This window comes from Anser anser, assembly GCF_964211835.1.
Source record: "Anser anser genome assembly, contig: HAP1_SCAFFOLD_134, whole genome shotgun sequence".
NCBI lineage: Eukaryota > Metazoa > Chordata > Aves > Anseriformes > Anatidae > Anser > Anser anser.
This window is the reverse complement of record NW_028153844.1, coordinates 120,284-138,833: the sequence shown is the minus strand read 5'-3', so window position 1 is coordinate 138,833 and position 18,550 is coordinate 120,284. Positions and strand designations below refer to the sequence as shown.

The following is an 18,550-nucleotide window of genomic DNA, read 5'->3' as shown; positions in this document are numbered from 1 at the left end:
GTATCCTTGGTTTTTGCTTTCTTCCCATTCCTTAGACCAGATCCATTCATATCCTGAACAGCGTTCTGGGTCTGTTCAGGAAAATGGAAGGCAACAAGCAAAATGATGAGCTCCTTGGGCATTCAAAAGAGCTCAGTCTGGAAAAGATTTCAAGTCCAACTTCCATGCTAAGGAGCACCAGTAATTTTTAGAAGTAGATGCAGAGGAATCTGCATGGCACTAAGTGTGTTTCTGAAGGTGCTAAAGGTCAGAAGTGACGATTCCTCTCAATACTAAAGAAGAGAAGGAAACCTTGCACTTAACTACTGTTTTTATTCCCTTTGTCAAGCAGTCAAAACCAACAACTAATACGGGAACCCAACTTTTCCCCTCTTTACTTTAGATTTGGGAAAATTCCCTGCCAAAATAATACTTCCTGGAAAATTCACTAGTGTTTGTGTGAGTAAAAGGTTCCAACCTTTTATTATTAATTTGTAAGAACTATTTCATCCGCTTTTGTCCAGAAGAGTCCGAAATAATTTGCACAGAAATGTGCAGCATTTTAATGAAAGGCTTCAGAATCACTCTAATTTGAACTTTATCTGGTCTGGTTGCAGGTTTTATGACATTTAGTGTCTTAAAAAAAAAATCAAAATATCTGACTTCACATCAGAAAAAAAAAACCTGCTTGTGGCTAAATAAAATCTGTTGCAGCTCTGGTCATTGAAAAATCATTGGCTGTTAAATTGGACCTAAGTCATCTTTTCTAACCTTTCATGATCTTGCAGCAATGGATGATGATGGATATATGGATTAGGGAACAGCACGTGATGGCAAACCTGTGGTATTTGCTACAGCGCAGAAAGAAAACAAATTGCTTCCAAAAAATCAAACTAATTCAAAATTCTTGGTATCATGCAGCCATGCCACTGGCAAAGTGAGCATTGCCCTGCCTCTCAAAGCTTGCTGTATCCTTGATCTGCTGTCTTCCTGCTGTTAATTGATTGCAAGTCTACGTGTCTGATCAGGGCTACGAGTTGTTCTCGATATGGATACCATACGACATATACTGTGCACGCTTGTGTGTATAGATATGTTTATCCTGTATGCATGTACATATTTGATCTGGATAGGCTGGAGCGATGGGCTGAGGTCAACTGTATGAAGATCAACAAGGCCAAGTGCCGGGTCCTGCACCTGGGGCGCAACAACCCCAAGCAGAGCTACAGGCTGGGAGATGAGTGGCTGGAAAGCTGCCTGGCCGAGAAGGACCTGGGAGTGTTGGTTGACAGTCGGCTGAATATGAGCCAGCAGTGTGCCCAGGTGGCCAAGAAGGCCAACAGCATCCTGGCCTGTATAAGAAGCAGTGTGGCCAGCAGGTCTAGGGAAGTGATTGTGCCCCTGTACTCGGCTCTGGTGAGGCCGCACCTTGAGTACTGTGTTCAGTTTTGGGCCCCTCGCTACAGGAAGGACATGGACGTGCTCGAGCGAGTCCAGAGAAGGGCGACCAAGCTGGTGAGGGGTCTGGAGAACAAGTCTTACGAGGAGCGGCTGAGGGAGCTGGGCTTGTTCAGCCTGGAGAAGAGGAGGCTCAGGGGCGACCTCATCGCTCTCTACAGTTACCTTAAAGGAGGCTGTAAAGAGGTGGGGGTTGGTCTGTTCTCCTACGTGCCTGGTGACAGGACGAGGGGGAATGGGCAAAAGTTGCGACAGGGGAGTTTTAGGTTGGATGTTAGGAAGTACTTCTTTACCGAAAGGGTTATTAAGCATTGGAACGGGCTGCCCAGGGAGGTGGTGGATTCACCATCCCTGGAGGTCTTTAAAAGACGTTTAGATGTAGAGCTTAGCGATATGGTTTAGTGGAGTACTTAGTGTTAGGTCGGAGGTTGGACTCGATGATCTTGAGGTCTCTTCCAACCTAGAAATCCGTGATACTGTGTGATACATACGTATGCATATTTGTGTGCTGGCCCCCAGATCACTCATGGTATAAAGCATTGGCCTCGAAGGCATACTCATCAAAATATTTGGTAGATCCTCCATTTTTTTCTAGTTCCCTCAAAATGAGAGAGTTTTTACGCGCTCTCTGTGTCAAAAAGGCAAAACTTCTGATTTCCACTGTCGCTCTCGCTAACTTTCTATCACTCACTCCTCGTGTGTGTGTCTAAACACATATGTGTGTATGCGTATGCACATTTGTGTATTTCTGTGCACTGGTGTGTTTTTTGCTGTACAGGTAATAAAGACGGGGAAAGGTTTTAGTGTTTTCTTAATAGGTGAAGAAATCTTGAAGACCAGAGATTGGAACATACTGAATTTTGAATTAAAAAAAAAAAAAAAAGTCAAATTTTCTGGCTGTGGAAGATGGAGCCTCATTTTTGCAGCCACTTTGAATCACGAGTTCATCTCTAAATGCACTGGGTTTTTTTGTTTTCGTTTTGTTTTGTGTTTTTTTTTTTTTGGTTTTTATTTTTTGAAGAGCTAACTAACCCTGGCTGTCTCCAGTCTGAGAGAGTGTTCAGATGGACTTGCTTCCTCCATTAGTTATAAGCTGTTTAAAAGCACATCCTATGTTTGAATTGTGGATGAGAGGCTCCCTTGGCAAAGTGAGGAGGCAAATTCTTCCTACCCCTTTATCATTAATTCACGGATTCAGTGTTGGTTCGGCCTCCAGGAGAAGTTAACTGGAAGTCTTTGAAGATCGATAACTTTGCTGAGGTTGTCCAGGTAGGTGAACTCGAAGACCCACAGTGACTGGAACGTGCTATTTAATGCGTCATACTGCGTTCTGTAGAAGTTACTCGTAGCCATAGTTGATCATTGCCTTGCATGTATGATCAGGTGGTTTTTGAAGAAGTGACTCCATTTTCAGGCTTCCGGATGTGCTCCAAGGCATATTATTGAGGACGTGGAAGAGAACACTTGCTGACAAAGCTCCTGGCAGCTTTACAGAACTTTAGTTTAATATTGTGTTAGTTCCCGTAACAGCTGATTTCAAGGCATTGCTCTCCTCAAGAGACTAATTTGATGAACAGAAGAAAGCTGGAAAAATGCTTGTTACTCATTATTTTTCACTTGTTGGTACTTTCTTTAGGGTTACTTTTAAAAAGAAGATTTCACTGATCACAAGCCAGTGGAAGACTTTCAGCCCAAGCAAGGGTGAAGACAGCTCTCTCCAAGAGCAGAGGAAGTCCCTGTGGAGAGAACCCGAGCTTGTTATCAGAACTTGTCGGCATGTCTAAACAAGGAGACGATTGCTACTTCTATTTCTATTCTACCTGTACCAAGGTATGGCTGGGTTTCTTTTGCTTTGCTTTGCTTTGTTTTTTTGTTGTTTTTTTTTTTGTTTTTTTTCATTTTTTTCAGGAAGGGGTAGAGTAGGAGGAGGAGGCACACTGGTCTTTGGTTAACGTGATAACCAGATAGATTCTGAATTCAATCGTGGCAACCTGAGGCAGTAGCATGGACGTTTTTGAGGCTGTACTATATTTTCCTTGTTGGTTTCCTTTTGGTTACAGGGAGACAACTGTTCCTTCCGCCACTGTGAAGCTGCTCTGGGGAACGAGACAGTCTGCACGCTGTGGCAGGAGGGTCGTTGTTTCAGGAATGTCTGCCGATTCAGACACATGGAAATCGATGTGAGTGCCTAAAGATGTGTTCTCAAAATAAATCAACAAAAGCATTTTTCAGTGCTGTAGGTGTGCTGATTGTGCTTTTGCAGGACAGAGTCCTTTGCTTTGGAATTACACTGGTTTCTGTTAGCAGGGGAGGGGGTGGGAGGAAGGAGAGGGAAATAAAATCAATGCCTTAGGTATGTCTTAGCAAGATTTTCTTTTATTAGACGCCGACAGTATTTTCTCAACAGATGCAGAATAACCGCTAACTAGACTGCTCAAACCTGCTGGAGCAGGGGGGTAATAAACAGGCTGTACTAGCCTCCTGAGAGCAGGCTTGATAATGATCTATCAGGTCTCTTGTGTCCCGGAGTCCTTCAGATAATGCTGTTCTAGCTGCCTGGGCTAGGAAGCAGTGGGGAAAGTTAAAGGTGCAGAAGAACGAAGTCTCCGAGAAGTAGTTCTGGATAGAGTTAACGTAGGCAATTTAAGATGTTCTTTTTCCCTCTGAATAATCCTAGTATAATCCTAGGTGTATTAGTTTAACCCACCCTAAACTGATGTCTGAGAGTGCCTGTCTTCTCAAACTGAATGATGACAAGGCTAAACGTGCATAGTGGTTACAGCTTCTGCAAACTTTGTGAATATGCCCGGAAATACTATACTTCCGTGATAAACTGACCTTTGGAATGATGTTTCAGCACTGTATTGTGACAGCCCTATCGCTGTCGTGACCTGGAACTGTGCATCTCTTTGCAAACCTTAGGTGCATGTTATCACGAGCTTGTCTTTCTTTCTGTCTTCAGAAAAAGCGCGCTGAGATTCCCTGCTACTGGGAGAAGCAGCCAGTGGGCTGTCAGAAAGCCAACTGTGCTTTTCATCACGCAAAGGGACGTTACATCGATGGCGTCTTCTTACCACCAAGCAAGAGTGAGTTTAGGTCCTTTTTCTTTAAGTATTGAAGAATTAATTTTGCATATTACTTAGTGGGTGCCAATAGTGTAGGAGACATCAGGTAACCGTTCATTTGTGAGTGCAGGAAAAGGTCTGCAGTCCTAGGTGGTCAGCTAAACCGAGTGTACTGCTGCTGTACTGCTGGTATTTGTTTTCTGCTTTCATGCTCAGCTTCTCTCTGCTTTGTGTGATATTTGCCTTGCAGTTTGCTTTCTGTTGTTTCGTCTTCTGCTGGGTGGTAGGGAGATGTGTTGTTGTTTGAAGGCAAGTCATTGTTCACGGTGTAAACAGTGGCGGGATGGGCAAAAGGAGATGCTGCATTCATTGCCTGTGCAGGTTATCTGCCTTAGCTACCATCTTCGTGCATTGTGGTCAAAGTTTTAAACTGCCATATTACTGATGATCCTCCTCTTCCTCTAGCTACACTGCCAAGTCCGCCTGAGTCCGCGGACGATGATTTGAAAGTGGCTCAGATGTCACTGCAGCAAAACAAACTTTCTGTCCAGTCCAATCCCTCTCCATAGCTAAGGCGGGTGATGAAAGTGGAAAACTCGGAAAATGTCCCAAGCCCTACACACCCTCCAGTTGTAATCAATGCTGCAGATGATGATGAAGATGATGATGGTGAGCATGGTTTGGTTCTTGGAAGGAATTTGTGCTGTAAATGATTGTGTAAGTCTTTGGTTCTTGGAAGGAATTTGTGCTGTAAATGATTGTGTAAGTCTTTGGTTCTTGGAAGGAATTTGTGCTGTAAATGAATGTCTAAATCACAGATGACCTGAGGTCTGACTAGCGATAGGGCAGGCAGTCCGCTCAGGTCACTGGTGGCTTTGTCTGGCAGTCAGTGGACAGAACCTGAAATGTTGGAGGAAAGCTTAGAACCACTCTTGGCTTTAGCTGGTCTGTTGTGTAAAGCTCTATGTGAAACTAGGAAGGAAATTCCTTTTTTTTTGTCTGAAGAGTAATATGTTGTGTAGTAGTTAAAGCTGCAGAGAGAATCTAGAGTCCTAGATGTTTTGTCCTAGGGTAGTCTACTTACGAGTTCATCAGGTCAGTGTAGCTGTATTAAAAAAAAAAAAAAAAAAACAACTTTTTTATAGGAACCATGGACTGAAGTGTCATTGCATGAGCTACATAATCACGAACAATCTGGCCTATGCATAACTGAATAGATTTTTCCCCTTCAGACCAGCTTTCTGCGGAAGGAGAAGAAACTAAAACTCCCGTCCAGCAACCAGCTGAGGAAGGCCAAAATGGATTACGGATGATTTCCACTCGGAAAGCCAGTGCTACTACTGCTAAACAAGGTATTCCAGCACCTGTAGTAGGATAAATCGGAAGGAGAACTTGACAATTAACTCAAAAGCAATGTGGCGTAAAAACACAACAGAATGTAGGGGTGCTGAATGGACTCGGTTATTTCCATGATCTCATTTCTCCCTGATACCATCATGTGCCCATTGGGTCAGAAAGTTGAACTCCTTTTCTTTCCTTTTGGAGAACAAAACAGGGTCACAGCATGGAGTTTAAATGGCTGCACGTGCAGCCTGGCAACCACTGTTGAAAGCCATATCTAACGATAGAGGGATCTAATATCACGTAAATGGATTAAAATTAAAACTACAGTTTTTACCCTGAAGGGTGAAAGGAGGGGCAAAATGCCATTGATTCTATGGTTGTTTCACTTGTGAGGAGTGTTGACAGGCTTTATTCTAAATACTTCTGAAAGTTCCTGAGCACTAAGAAGCCTGAGGATCTGTGGTCCTCAGTGAGTGCCTCTAAGCCTTAGTCTCATTAACTGTTTTCTGTTTTCAGAGGACGGTCTGAATTTTGGAATAAAAACACTTGAAGAAATCAAATTGCAGAAAATGAAGGAAAAAACTAAGAGACACGGTGGTGAGTTAATATTCCCTGCTTCCTTACCCTGTTCACCTTCATCCTGTGTGATGATTTTTCTTTCAAAAAAAAACTCTTCCAGTAATACCGGGTAGCTGGCTATGCTTTGGTGAATCCAACTATTTTGCCAAAGAAGTGAAATTTGATTGGCTTCAGAATGGCAGGTGATGGTGGCTGGGAGCTGCTTGAGGGATAGACTTCCATGTTTAGCTGGGGGCATCGAGCAACCTGATTCTCAGCCAGCTGGTATTCTAGATGGGAATTCCAAGGGCAACCAGAGGCAAATTAGTCACCTCTCTTATTTGCATGCTCTGGTCACTGTATGTTTGACAGTAATGAATAATTAAAGTTTTTTGTTCTTCGTGATAGTTTTTTCTGTTTGGTAAACTTCCTTATGTTTTGCTTGCTCTGAGCAGAAGGTCCTTCAAGATCTTCTCTTCCTCCCGTCGATTCTATGATTTTTCCTGCTCCGGAAAAGGAAAATGTCCGGACAGTGGTGAGAACTGTGACACTGTCTACAGAGGAAGGTAATAATTCATGCTTTTGTTTTGATTTCATTACTCCTAAACTGGAAGGTTAAGCAAGAAGGAAGGCAATTCACCCCTGTTAGCCTCCTGGTGCTGCCGCCTTCTGTTCAAAACATGCTTTTATGCTGAAAGTCCCTGGTTGTACTGGAAAGCTTTGGTGCTCAGGTTAAGTGCAGTAGCAGGAGAAAGAAAAAAATGTGTCAGTATGCAAATAGGGGGATAACTGAAAAACAGGAGAGTAACGAGAAGAAAGAGCTCTAGAGGACAGTGCTATGTAAGAAGCAATTTCTGAAGCTTTAAAGAGGCTGACAGTGGCACGTGTGGACAGTAGTGCGATAGGAGTCTGTGTATAAATTATATTGTTTAGAGTTGTGCAAATTCCTTTGAAAGGGAAAGAAGTGAAGAAGTACTTCTACTCATAGACATTCACCTTAGAAAGGAATATTTCTCAGCATTTGTACCTAATAATATTCTGCTTGCTTATGCAGCTCTGTTCTGCACAAAGTATAGCTGTCAAGCAGACTCAGATTCATTCTCGACTACATTCAGCTGGAATTTGAGGCAAACACTGAGACTATGGATACTTTTTCTAAGTTAATTATAGTTGAAATGTGAGTTTGTGTGGTTTAGCTGTCAAAACAGTGCCTTGCTGGGTTTTTTTTGGACATGGGCTAACAGTATACTATTTCTATTGGCTACTGGTTTCTATGAAATAGAAAAATTTTACTTTTGTTTTAGGGGAGGAACCTGTGGTTCGACTAGATCTTGCTGAGAAACAAGGAAAACGGAAAGCCTCCGTGGGTAAGAACTTTTTATGAGCTGTTATTTAGGTGCCGCCTTCTCTATATGACTGCATTGAAGAGTATTTTTGACGTATGAGAGGAAAATGCATTGCAGTGGAGATCTGTGTTGACTGCAGAAATGGCAAAAAAACCATTTAGCAGCTGAAAGGCAATTTTATGAAAATATGCTTGAAAAATAGAAGCTTGTGGTTGACTGTTCTCAAATCTTCCTGCAAAGAAATGTTCTTAAAATATTCCTTGTTTTCTCTGTCTGAAGCTGATGTAAGCGCCCTTCCGGTGAAGCGCAGCCTTGCTGAAAGGCTGGGGAAGAAGGTGGAGGTTCCGGGAAATGCTGACAAAGCACCAAAGAGAGGTACAGCTACTAAACAGGCATCTGGATGTGATTCACGGGTTTTGTATTTAGGCTTTCTGTTTGTCCTTTTCCTGCGATGTTTCTTTTTGCATGTTGGCTGAGGTCTTAATCACCGGGATTCAAAGTTACCTTTCCTGCCTTGTTTTCGAATGTGAACACAAAGTTGACGTTTATGCAGCCTCCCTAATTTGGTCTTTTTCTGTTTTGCAGTTCAAGTTCCCAAGTCTGTGAAGGAGAGGCTAGGATTACCTTCTCAACGGACTAGTGCTGCGAAAGGTAACAACTGGCTATTAAATATACTTTCTCCTTCTTCCTTTCCGTGAACTTAGACCGTTTTCATACAGCCCTAAAAAGGAATTCAAATGAAAACAAAGAACTGATTCCTCTTGCTTGAGTGCTGAAGCTCTTCTGACAGCCACTATCAGAAATCTGCCTCTAGGTGTGTGTTTATTTTCCGCTTGTGCCTTGTCAAGGTTTTAAGCTGCTTCTGTGAACCATCATATACAATTAGAATAGAGCCACTGCCGGGAGCAGGAATTTGAAATGCAGTCTGAAAAAGTAATCAAGTAAACTAGCATTTCTGTGTAGCAACTCTCTCTGGATAGGGCTGGTCTTCAAAATACAACAAGTGGCTCAGAGGAGGAGGAGAATGTTAGGCTATTGTCCTAAGATGCGTTATTGGGAACGCTCAGGCTTAGTTTTCCTTAGTACTGTGACAAATTTTGGAGACTTAAACTATTGTTGGACTCTCTTTAAATGTTGGTGCTTCTCATTTCTTGATGATGACAGGGAAGGCTGCTAAGCCAAAGGGAGAGATCCATGTGAAAACACTGGAGGAAATCCGTCGTGAGAGAGCTCTTCAGAGACGAGAATGTCAAGCCAAAGCCCAGGCTGAATGGCATGGTAAAACCAAAGATCCCAGCGCAGGGGCAAAAATTGAGGGTGAGCCCAAGAAGCAGAGCGTGCTCACTCTTTCCGGGCCCAGCAAAGTGCAGTCGAAGGAGCCGGCAGGTAAAGCCAAGCCAGAAGGAGAAGTGCGTGTTAAAACCCTGGAAGAAATAAAGCGCGAGAAAGCTCTGCGGATGCAGCAGAGTGGAGGAAATGTGCCAGCTCCCCCAGCACAACCTGGACCTGCCCCAGCCGGGCAGAAATCGTTATGGAACACAAAGCTATCAGGTAATAAGATGCTTTAATACCTGCCCCGGTGAGGTGCTTCCCATATTGAGCAAGTTCCGTTTGCTCAGGATCTGCTTTGCTTTTTCCTTCAATGCAGAGGATAAAAGAGTTTAAGGCTACAAAGTTCAAAGGCAAAGAAGGGCCAGAACATGCAACCATGTCTGTTTTCGTTAATTACGTGATGGTATTCTGTATTTCCCACTAGAAAATTAACACATTGAGGGGCTTTTTAGTCTAATTTTGGTATTCTGTTTTTTTCTGCCATCTGTTTACGGTATGAAGTCCTCCCTGCGTTGAGTTCAAGTTCACCTTCCTCTTTGGCATGTGTTGCTTAACTTGACACGTGTATGTGTTTGTAAAGCATGCATCAGCGTCTTAATGTGGGGGGCCAGTTTCTGTCAAAAATGACAGAGGATCAAAGGCCTCGTTGTTAAGATTATATCAACTTTGTAAAATGAGATTGTGTGAGGGAGATAAGGAGGGCTTAAAGGCTGCATGCACTGCACATTGTAGCCTTTCTCTCTGTCTCATGGGACACGAGGAAATAAACACACAAAGAAAACAAGTACCCAGCCTTCTTTCGTTTCTTCTCCTGCCAGCCAGATGTTAGGTCAGGAATGGGAGACTAGAATATGACTCTACAAATTTGGATTTTGTAGAACAACTTAATAGATTTTGTGGGACATCACTGCAGGGGAGAGGAAGCTGGTACAACAGTTGCATACACTCTCTTGTCTTACTATACCTGCTGCTTTTCCTTTCCTAGAGGGAGCAAGACTTTAAATACAAAAGCTGTCAACATTTGTGAATCTTACTAGACTTCATACAACGTCTTAGAGTATTGCTTGCACTTGGGATCGCTCTGTGTCTGAGTTTCCCTCGTCCTGGATTATGATTTACTGTAGCTATTCAGTTCCTTTGTTCCTTTGTATGGATTGTTGGTAGACGGAGTTTACTATGTGGAAGATATTGCTGAGAATCCAGGCAATGGCAGTGTACTTCTGCTGGCCAAATACAGTTAACTGTGTAGACGGGCCGTGGAAATGAGGAAGAGAACGTGGATTTTTCATGAGGCAGAGCAAGACTGTATCAGTTCTCTCTTCCTTTTACTCTAGCCAACTTTAACATGTTTGCGAAGCCTTGGGATGGGAAAGTCGCTTCCCCCAAGAAGAAGGCACTGAAACGTAAGGCACCTGGCAGTTTTCCCTCTGCTGTAGCAGCTGTGAAGCCACGGACTGCCTCTGACGCTGACACAATGGGACCTCCAGCCAAAAAAGCAGCTATGGTAAGGACAGGGGCTAATGCAGAAATGGATCCCTTGTAAAATTTACACCCTCCTCTAGGAGAAAAGATGGAAAACTCAAAAGTTCTACAGGCTTTCTGTTTCCTTTTAAATCCAGTAGCTGCCTACAGAATTCTTGTAGTACCCTTCCATATTTATTAGATTAATGGCACTATTTACTTAGTCCTCTGTGATTCTGTGATTTCTCTGGTGTGGAGGATTTTGTCCATTAATGCTGTGTTCTTAAAAGACACAAGATCATTAGTAACCTCCAAGTGAATATTAACTTTCTTCAGGAGCACCTTGGTTTTGTATTTTGGCTAAGGCTCCGCAATGCCAGAGGAGAAGCAGCATGGAGGAAAAAGCTAGTAAGGAATCTTTTACCCATGAGTCCTAAATACTGTTTTGCTGCTTTCTAGGCTGTTCCAGCCACGCTGGAGCACGTCCCAGCCACCAGACTTGAAGAAAATCCCCAAAACAGGTGATGACCACAACTTGTTCTTTTTCTCAATCGGTGTATATCCCCAGTGAAACATAAGTTCTGTCACACGTGGGGAAAAAAGGAGGGTTCTGAGATAATTAAAGCCCAAATCCATCAGAGGAATAAGTCACGTGAAATGACTTTCTAGCAGCTAGCAGGAATGCTTAATTAGACTTACTTTCTTTAAATGCTGCAAGTCGGTACAGCTTTCCAGTGACTTCTTGCTCTGTCTGAATACCTAAATGAGGATGAGGTGAAGTTCTCCTACTTCCTCGTGAGGTGATAAATGATGAGTAGTGTCCTCTGCCTTTTGGTCCTCAAGAATGCCACCCGAACAAACATACAAGGTGACAAGAGTGCAGGGAGAGCAGAGGGAAGTGATGGCTGCAGATCAGCTTCCTGTAGTGGGGAGCAAACTCTGCTGAGTGTGCCGTGGGAAAAATGACTAACTTAGCAAACAGATATTTGCAGATGGAGACTTCTTACCATTTTTACAGGAAAATTAAGCAAGGTGGCAAAGTGCCTCTTGCTACAACAATTGAACCATCTTTGCTAGACTCCAGGTGCTCTGGCTTCACAGAGAAACCCCCAAACTGAAAAATGTACCTGCTAATATATTGGGCTCTAAATGTAGCCCTGGGTTAATTGAATAACAATCCCTGGGTAAGATTGAAGTGCAGGAGGGGTTGGCTACGGTTTTAAGAGCCGGTTTGCAGAAAAGGGATTTCCCGTTAAGAAATGGCATATACTGATTGTTCTCTTCCTTGCTCTGCCAAGACCTGAAGCACATCTTGGAAGCCAGGCAGAATCTGTGGAGCCAATGGAGTTCTCAAGCTCGACTTCAGCTTCTTCCCAGCTAGAAGAAGCAAGGACACGCCGGCTGAGTTCCACAGGCAACGCGCCCGTATCTGTAGACGAGGATTTAGAGACGCTACTTTGGGAACTCTCAGACGGCATACTGGAAGCCGAGCTCGACTTGGACCCAGGGAAGGATGAGGATGACCTCCTCCTTGAGCTTTCCAAGATGATTGATGATTGAACTGCATAGTCCTATGGTATATTAAAAAAAACAAACAAACAAAAAAAAAATACAACTCTTCTTCTTGTTGGATACCCCGAGGTGATCCTTTTTCGAACTGAGGCTTTGCAATGAGACTTAAAGCACAGTTGGAACTGGTAGAAATTGGCAGGATCTGCACTCAGTTGTCCTAAGTTTCCCTGCTGGTCAGAGTTAAGGTCTTGTGCATGGTTCCGTAACTATAGGTGGCTACCTTTGATATCAAGAGGACAAAGCACTTGTTTCTTTTGGCACAGAAAGATGACCATCGGCACGCTGCGGTGGCTGTGAATTGACGTAGTGATGGAGCGATGCTCTGAAGGCTTAAACGGAAAGCTTCTTCCTTCCCCCCCGCCTTGGCACAGCTCGATGTTGGGCACATTGTGAAGCCTGGGTGTTCTGATTTCTCGGACAGTTGATACCCAAATCCCGGAGTTACTATGTCAACTCTTGACTTTTATTTGTGTATGCCATTGTTTTGACTGTAATCTTTTCAGATGATGAAGCTGTAGGGGCGGGAGGGAGCAGAATAATTATTCTAGCGTTGTGGACCAAACATGCTGCCAGGAGTGGTGGTGGTGGGGTCAGCCCACCCGGCCTTACTTTCAATTATCAGGGATGATAAAATGGTGTGAAAAGCAGCAGCTCTGCGATACGGCTACGCTACCCCCACTCCCTTCTCTTGTGCTGTACCAAAGTTCCCCCAAGCTTTGGTTGGTGCTTTTTGCTGGTGACAGTAGGACTCCAGGGCGAGTAGTCGGGACTCTCCTGCAGTAACTGGGTCAATTAAGGGTTGGTTTAAGTGCCTCCTGGTTTTTAAAATTGCTCCCCTGAGCTGCTGGCTCTGCTGCCTGCTACAGCAAATGTTCGGGTGCCATCAGCGTCGCACTTGGGCGTGGGCACTGACCCTGCGGAGGAGAGCTGAGGCTCGGGTGTATTGTGTACCCTGCCGCCAGTGATCGTTTTCCCCTAGCAGATCTATTTTGAATCATTTCCCTAAATTTTAGAGGAACTTTAGGCTCTTTGTGCTATGATTTGTGAAGCTGTAGGGGCCCTCAGGCATTTGTTGCTGGCAGAGAAAAACCGCTTGTCGAATTTGTTGTAAATACTTTCTGTTTGGACAACAACGCCTGTGTGTGTGTGTGTGTGTGTGTGTGTGTACGTGCGTGCTTTGATGACCCCCTGCGACGCCCCAGCTCCGCGAGGGAAGCTTTGAAGCGGCTCTGCGAAAACCTCTGCGGAAGAAACTGCTGCTGGCGACTTGCGGAAAACGGACTCCACAATCAGTGAGATTGTAAAGTAGGTATGTTTATTCAGCGCTGGGCAGCACGGGAGGTCGTGGGCATGAAGATTGATGACTCTTCCTCGTCACCGCTAGTTGACCTCTTGTCTTTGCACAGACTCAGTTGCTCCTTGGCTCTTGTCCATCTGCAGGACCAGTTTCTCCCAGTTTCTTAAGATAGGCTCGCTCTCTTATTAGGAGACTGACCTTGGTAAGGGGCCCAAGGCTTCTTGCTTTAGTTAATTGGCACAATGCACCATAGTTAGCAAAGACACTAAGTAGCATCCTAGTTTAATGCCGTCAGCGCTCTATCTCTACTTGATAAGATTCTCCTAACTCCCTCTCTCACTGGAGCCCACGCAGCCCTCCGTCCTGCCGAAGGACTTCACGGGGACTTCTGCCGGCTCCGGGTGCCCGCACACAGACAGAAATGGCTTTGAGAGAAAACAATCAGGAGGAGGAGAGCTCAGAGACTGCGGCCGGCTTCGGCCACCTTCCCCTCGCTTTCCCTCTCCGTGTTCAAACCGAGCACTGTTCTGCCGTCAACCTTCGCTGCCTCTGCCCGCGGCGCTGGGCTTTCGCGTGTGCCATTGCTCCTCTACATATTTTATCCTTCCTTTTGTAAGGAATGGTCCAGCAATTCGTGTCACTAAGGGATTTGAAGGGTTAACATTGAGGCCCGGGTCTAGGTGATAAGAGAACAAAGGGGTTTTTAGGGAAAAGTGCTGACTACTGCAGGGGATGTTGCTAGAGTTTCTGAAATCCGGCGCAGAGGCTCCCAAACGAGGAGGAAGGGGGAGCTGAAGGACAATTGAAGGACAAAAGCCTGGGAGGAAGACAACCAGCATTCAGCCCGAGCAAGCCCCGAGAGACCACCAGAGACTGGTACGCAGGCGCCCCTGGGAGGGGTTTCGGATTCCGGAAACCAATTCTAATAACCCTGCCTCTTCTCGAAGTAGTAATGAATATGTATTAGCCTGGGAGCATCAAAACCAGCCGCCTTAAGTAACAGGTGTGCGTCCTGGGGGAGCAGAGACTCCCGGCGCACCCAGCGCTGCTTGCTTGCCTCTATTCGTTTAATAAATTGTAAACTTTGATTGTAATCCTATTTGGATTTATAACAGCCATTTATAACACTTTTTATATTTGTATTTTATTTAAGGCTGTCTTGCCCCCCTCCCCCCCCCAGCCTCGCTGCTCACCAATAAAGCTGGCGCAGGGACTCCTGCCTGCGACCATAGAGGCGCAGGGACTCCTGCCTGCGACCATAGAGACGCGGTCCTCCCGGCCTGCTAGAGCGGCCCGCCACGCTCCTCCAGCATCCCAGCGTCCCTTGCGCGCTCCCGCCCGGCCTCAGGGGCTTCCGGAGGCGGCCCAGCAGGGGCGGCGGGAGCAGCGAGGCGGCGGCAGCCATGGCGTACCGCGGGCAGGACCAGAAGGTGCAGACGGTGATGGTGCAGCCCATCGTAGCCTTCCTGCGGCTGGGGAGCGACGGGGGAGCGGGTGGGGGGCGGCCCGGGCCTCAGGGGTCTCGGCCCGGGCCTTGAGGCCTTGTCCCGGGGCCCTGGGGCCTCGTTGCAGGGTTTGAGGCCTTGTCTTGAGGCCTTGTCCCGGGCCTGGAGCTCTTGTCCCCGTGCTGAGCCCTTCACGCAGTGCCCCAGAACCTCATCTTCCGCTACCTGCAGAGCGTGAGTAGCGCGGGGAGAGGACGGGGAGGGGATGGGGATGGGGATTTGGGGGGGGTGGGGGGAGCGGGGAGGGTCCGGGGATCTCCCTCGCTGAGTTTTCGGCTCCCACCCGTTGCTCGGGGCAGGTTTGTGGGGAATGGAGAGCTGTGCGGCGTGCTGGTGGGTACAAGGAGCTGCTGCGCAGCCCGGCGTTTCCCCCTCGTGTTAACGGGAGTGGGATCGTGCAGCCGGGCGTGCAGGAGTGTTCCCTTGTGACTGGAAACGTGTCCTTCAGCAAACGTGTAGTATTCACCCAGTCATATAAGACTCTAAAATGTCAGACTGTTAATTGAAACTGCCCCTGAGAGTTGCTCCTTGGAGTGTTTGGGAGCTCTAGCGGCTATGGTTAGCGGGTATTTCTGAACACACGAGAGAGAACAAAACTGCTCGCGGTGTTTGTGTTCCAATTTACTCTCCTCCTTCGTTCTGCAGAGCTCGAGGATCCAGGTGTGGCTGAGCAAGTGAACGTGCGGATAGAAGGCTGCATCATCGTGAGTGTCAGCATGACCCCACGTTACATCGTTAGTTTGTTTTCCCTCATTCACAATCCTATTTTTTCTTGTCAAGAAAAACTAGCCCAAGGGAAAAAAGAAATCGTGCTTCTCTAACAATTAGTCTTCGTTGTCCAGCCTGGGTCAGCAAAGCTGACGATGGTTCGTGTTGTTGCTGAACTAATTGCCACTGTTGCCGATTTCTAGGGCTTTGACGAGTACGTGAATTTGGCGCTGGACGACGCAGAGGAGATTCACTCCAAGACAAAATCAAGGAAACAGCTGGGTGTGTCGTGTGTCTGTGCAACCCGAGTGACGCGCGGTCTGAAACCTGCCCGGGTGAGCCTTCTAGGTAGCAGCACTGAGACGTACCAACCGTGTGACGAGCCTTGCTGTTGAAGTTCAGTGAGCAATTCCTGGCTACATCTCTGTCCCTGATGATTTTTGAGCTGCTGATTTTGCTGGATGAAGGAGAATCTGTCCCTGCCTGAGACCGGTTCTGGTCTTTGAAACGTGTAATACCAGGCGGCCTGCACTCTGCATGATGGGCAAAACCCTGCTCAACCACACAAAACACTTTCTGAAAACACGAGATTATTCTCAGGTTCTGGGCTCTCTCTAATCCCCTCTTTCCCTTCTCTTTGCTGCAGGCCGGATCGTGTTAAAAGGGGACAACATCACTCTTCTACAGAGCGTTTCTAAGTAGAATTTGCCATCCTTAGAAGAAAGGTGGCTGCCGTGCTGCGGAGTGACTGAGTGCCAGGGGAACGCGGCCCGCTGGTAGATAGGAAGTTATTTGTAACTGGGGTTGCATGCTGAGGTCAAAAGTCTTTCCTTTGTGGGAGCGAGTTGTTTGTAGCTTGAAACAATACGTGATGTATTTCACAAATAGCCATTTTTCACATTAACTGTAAATGTAAACCACAAATCTGCTTGTTTTCAGTCTCTTCCTTCTGTGAATGGAGAAGGAGGAGAAATATAGAAGCGTGGGCTTTTCTTTTTGCTGTGGATCTGATAAGTTTCGATAACGCTATGTGCTTTCTTGACCATTACATCTGCATTATGTGGCCAGGGTGGACTCGTTCAGGGCACGGAAGCCCCACACAGTCCTTGAGCTAGCAGGGTGCTAAGGAGGGTGTTGGAGATTTTGCATACAATTGCAGCCCTTTGTTGCTGCAGTGACAGGTTCCTCAGATTCTTTCTAAACAGGGTTTAGCTTGTTGAGAATCTTTTTGGGAGTGTTTATTGTGGATCAGTCAGTAAAAGTATCTTAGTGGGCCCGTGAGGGATTTGGGGCTGTGGTGCAGTAACCCAGTGTTTACAAGTGTTACTGCTATGCATGCTTGTCCAATAACGTCTCCAGATCAGAGAGTGAGAGCGGGCAACTGGTTTGGATTAAATCTGTCACTTCTTGCTGCTTTGGACAGAGCCTGTAGATTAAACCCTTGTGCTGTTCAATAAGCTGGGGTATCAGATGTGTCGGTTGGGTTTTTATCATTTGATTTATTTTTTTTATCCGTTTGGAGATCTGTCTTTTCTATTTAAGTTTCCCCAAGAGAGCTGAGTTGCTTGATGCATCGACCAAAGAGAAGTTCCCCGGCTGACTTGGGACAGCCAGTCCCCTCGTTTTTCTGATCACAAAAAAAAAAAAAAAGGAAAAAAAAAAGAAAAAAATCGAAGAAGAAAAATTTTGACTGTAACTGTAACTCAGAAACTAAGATTACCTAAATGGAGAGAAATGAATTTTGATGCACAGGCTGTGCTAGAAATCTGTTAATCAGCATTCAGTTTTTCAAAACTTCAATTTGTGTATCATCATCACGAAAATTAATAAATTCAAGGTGGGAGATCCTTTCCTGAAAGGGAAGGACAGAAATACGAGTCTTGCTGTGGGGCCTACCCAGCGCAGTTCTGCCATTCCGAGAAGTAATACGTCAGGAGTGTCACAGCAGACGTTCCCAGGAAGAAACCTTTGAGGGGCAGCATGACACACTTGATTGGCTAAAGCAGCTTCAGCTGGACAGCCTGCTGCCGGGATGGGTAATTCTAAGTTGTGTTCAAGTTGCTGAGTTCCTTTCAGCATGTAGTAAAGATGTAACGTGCCGATGTCGTTTGGGAACAGGAGGCATTACGTGTCACCAGCAGTGGGCACGTAGGGAACAAAACAGTATCTTACGAGGTCCTCCACATCTGCCTTTCATTTTGTCCTTGGTTTGCCAGCTGGAGCTTTCAGGAGGTGAGGAAGGAGGCTGTCCCAGTGAATAGTTCAGGTGTTGCAGGGTATTTGTGATGCAGTGCTTGTAAAATTTACCTGCCCGCATCTCCTGTTACAGGCAGCCCCCCGCGGGCCCTGTGAGATGGGGAGCTGCTGCCCGGGGTTAGGCCCAAGGTGCCCTGTCAGGCCCAGGGCCGCCCTTCCCCTTCCCCTCGCCCTGCCCTTCCCTCCCGCTCCTCAGCCCTTGCTCAGGCCTTTTGGGCCGTCTGGCCGTCCATCTGGCCGTCTGTCCATCCATCCGGCCGTCTGGCCGTCCATCTGGCCCTGTGTCCCTCCATCCCACCGCCCTGCCCCGTCCCCGCCGTCTCCCTAGGGAAGCAAAGAGTCCCTGGGCTGCCTTCAGGGGGGAGGTTCTGCTCAGGAAAATAAAGCTTCCCCCTTAACGGGCGCCTTGCGAGTTATTTTGAGTTCCAACCTTCTGCCTTCCTTTCGTAGCAGTGCCTCTGAGGGGTGCGCTGTAAGGTAGCCGTCATCTGGCGCGCTGCTCCTGCGTTTCCCAAAGGAACTGCCTTCAGGATCTGACTAACTCTGGATGCACGCGGTTGTCACCTTAATTTCTCCGTTAGTTTGCTGAAAACAACCCGCTTGGGTGACCTTTGTGTTTGTTTCTTCAAACTTGGATCGAGGAGGTCTCTGTTTCCTTATGTTGATGTT

General features: G+C 46.2%; 1 long non-coding RNA gene and 1 pseudogene across 2 annotated transcripts; both read left to right on the top strand.

Annotated features, from left to right (window-relative positions):
- Positions 1-3,458: 3,458 nt before the first annotated feature.
- LOC310891355 (zinc finger CCCH domain-containing protein 11A-like) lies at positions 3,459-10,607 on the top strand (annotated as a pseudogene). Its single transcript has 10 exons — positions 3,459-3,617; positions 4,400-4,523; positions 4,968-5,171; positions 5,735-5,854; positions 6,363-6,443; positions 6,860-6,970; positions 7,709-7,771; positions 8,030-8,125; positions 8,336-8,401; positions 8,915-10,607. The product of its transcript is annotated as a zinc finger CCCH domain-containing protein 11A-like (transcript).
- Positions 10,608-15,001: 4,394 nt separating this feature from the next.
- Positions 15,002-16,848, top strand: LOC310891346. The gene is made up of 3 exons (XR_014577536.1): positions 15,002-15,091; positions 15,563-15,960; positions 16,272-16,848. It is a non-coding gene; the product is annotated as an uncharacterized lncRNA (long non-coding RNA).
- Positions 16,849-18,550: the final 1,702 nt, after the last annotated feature.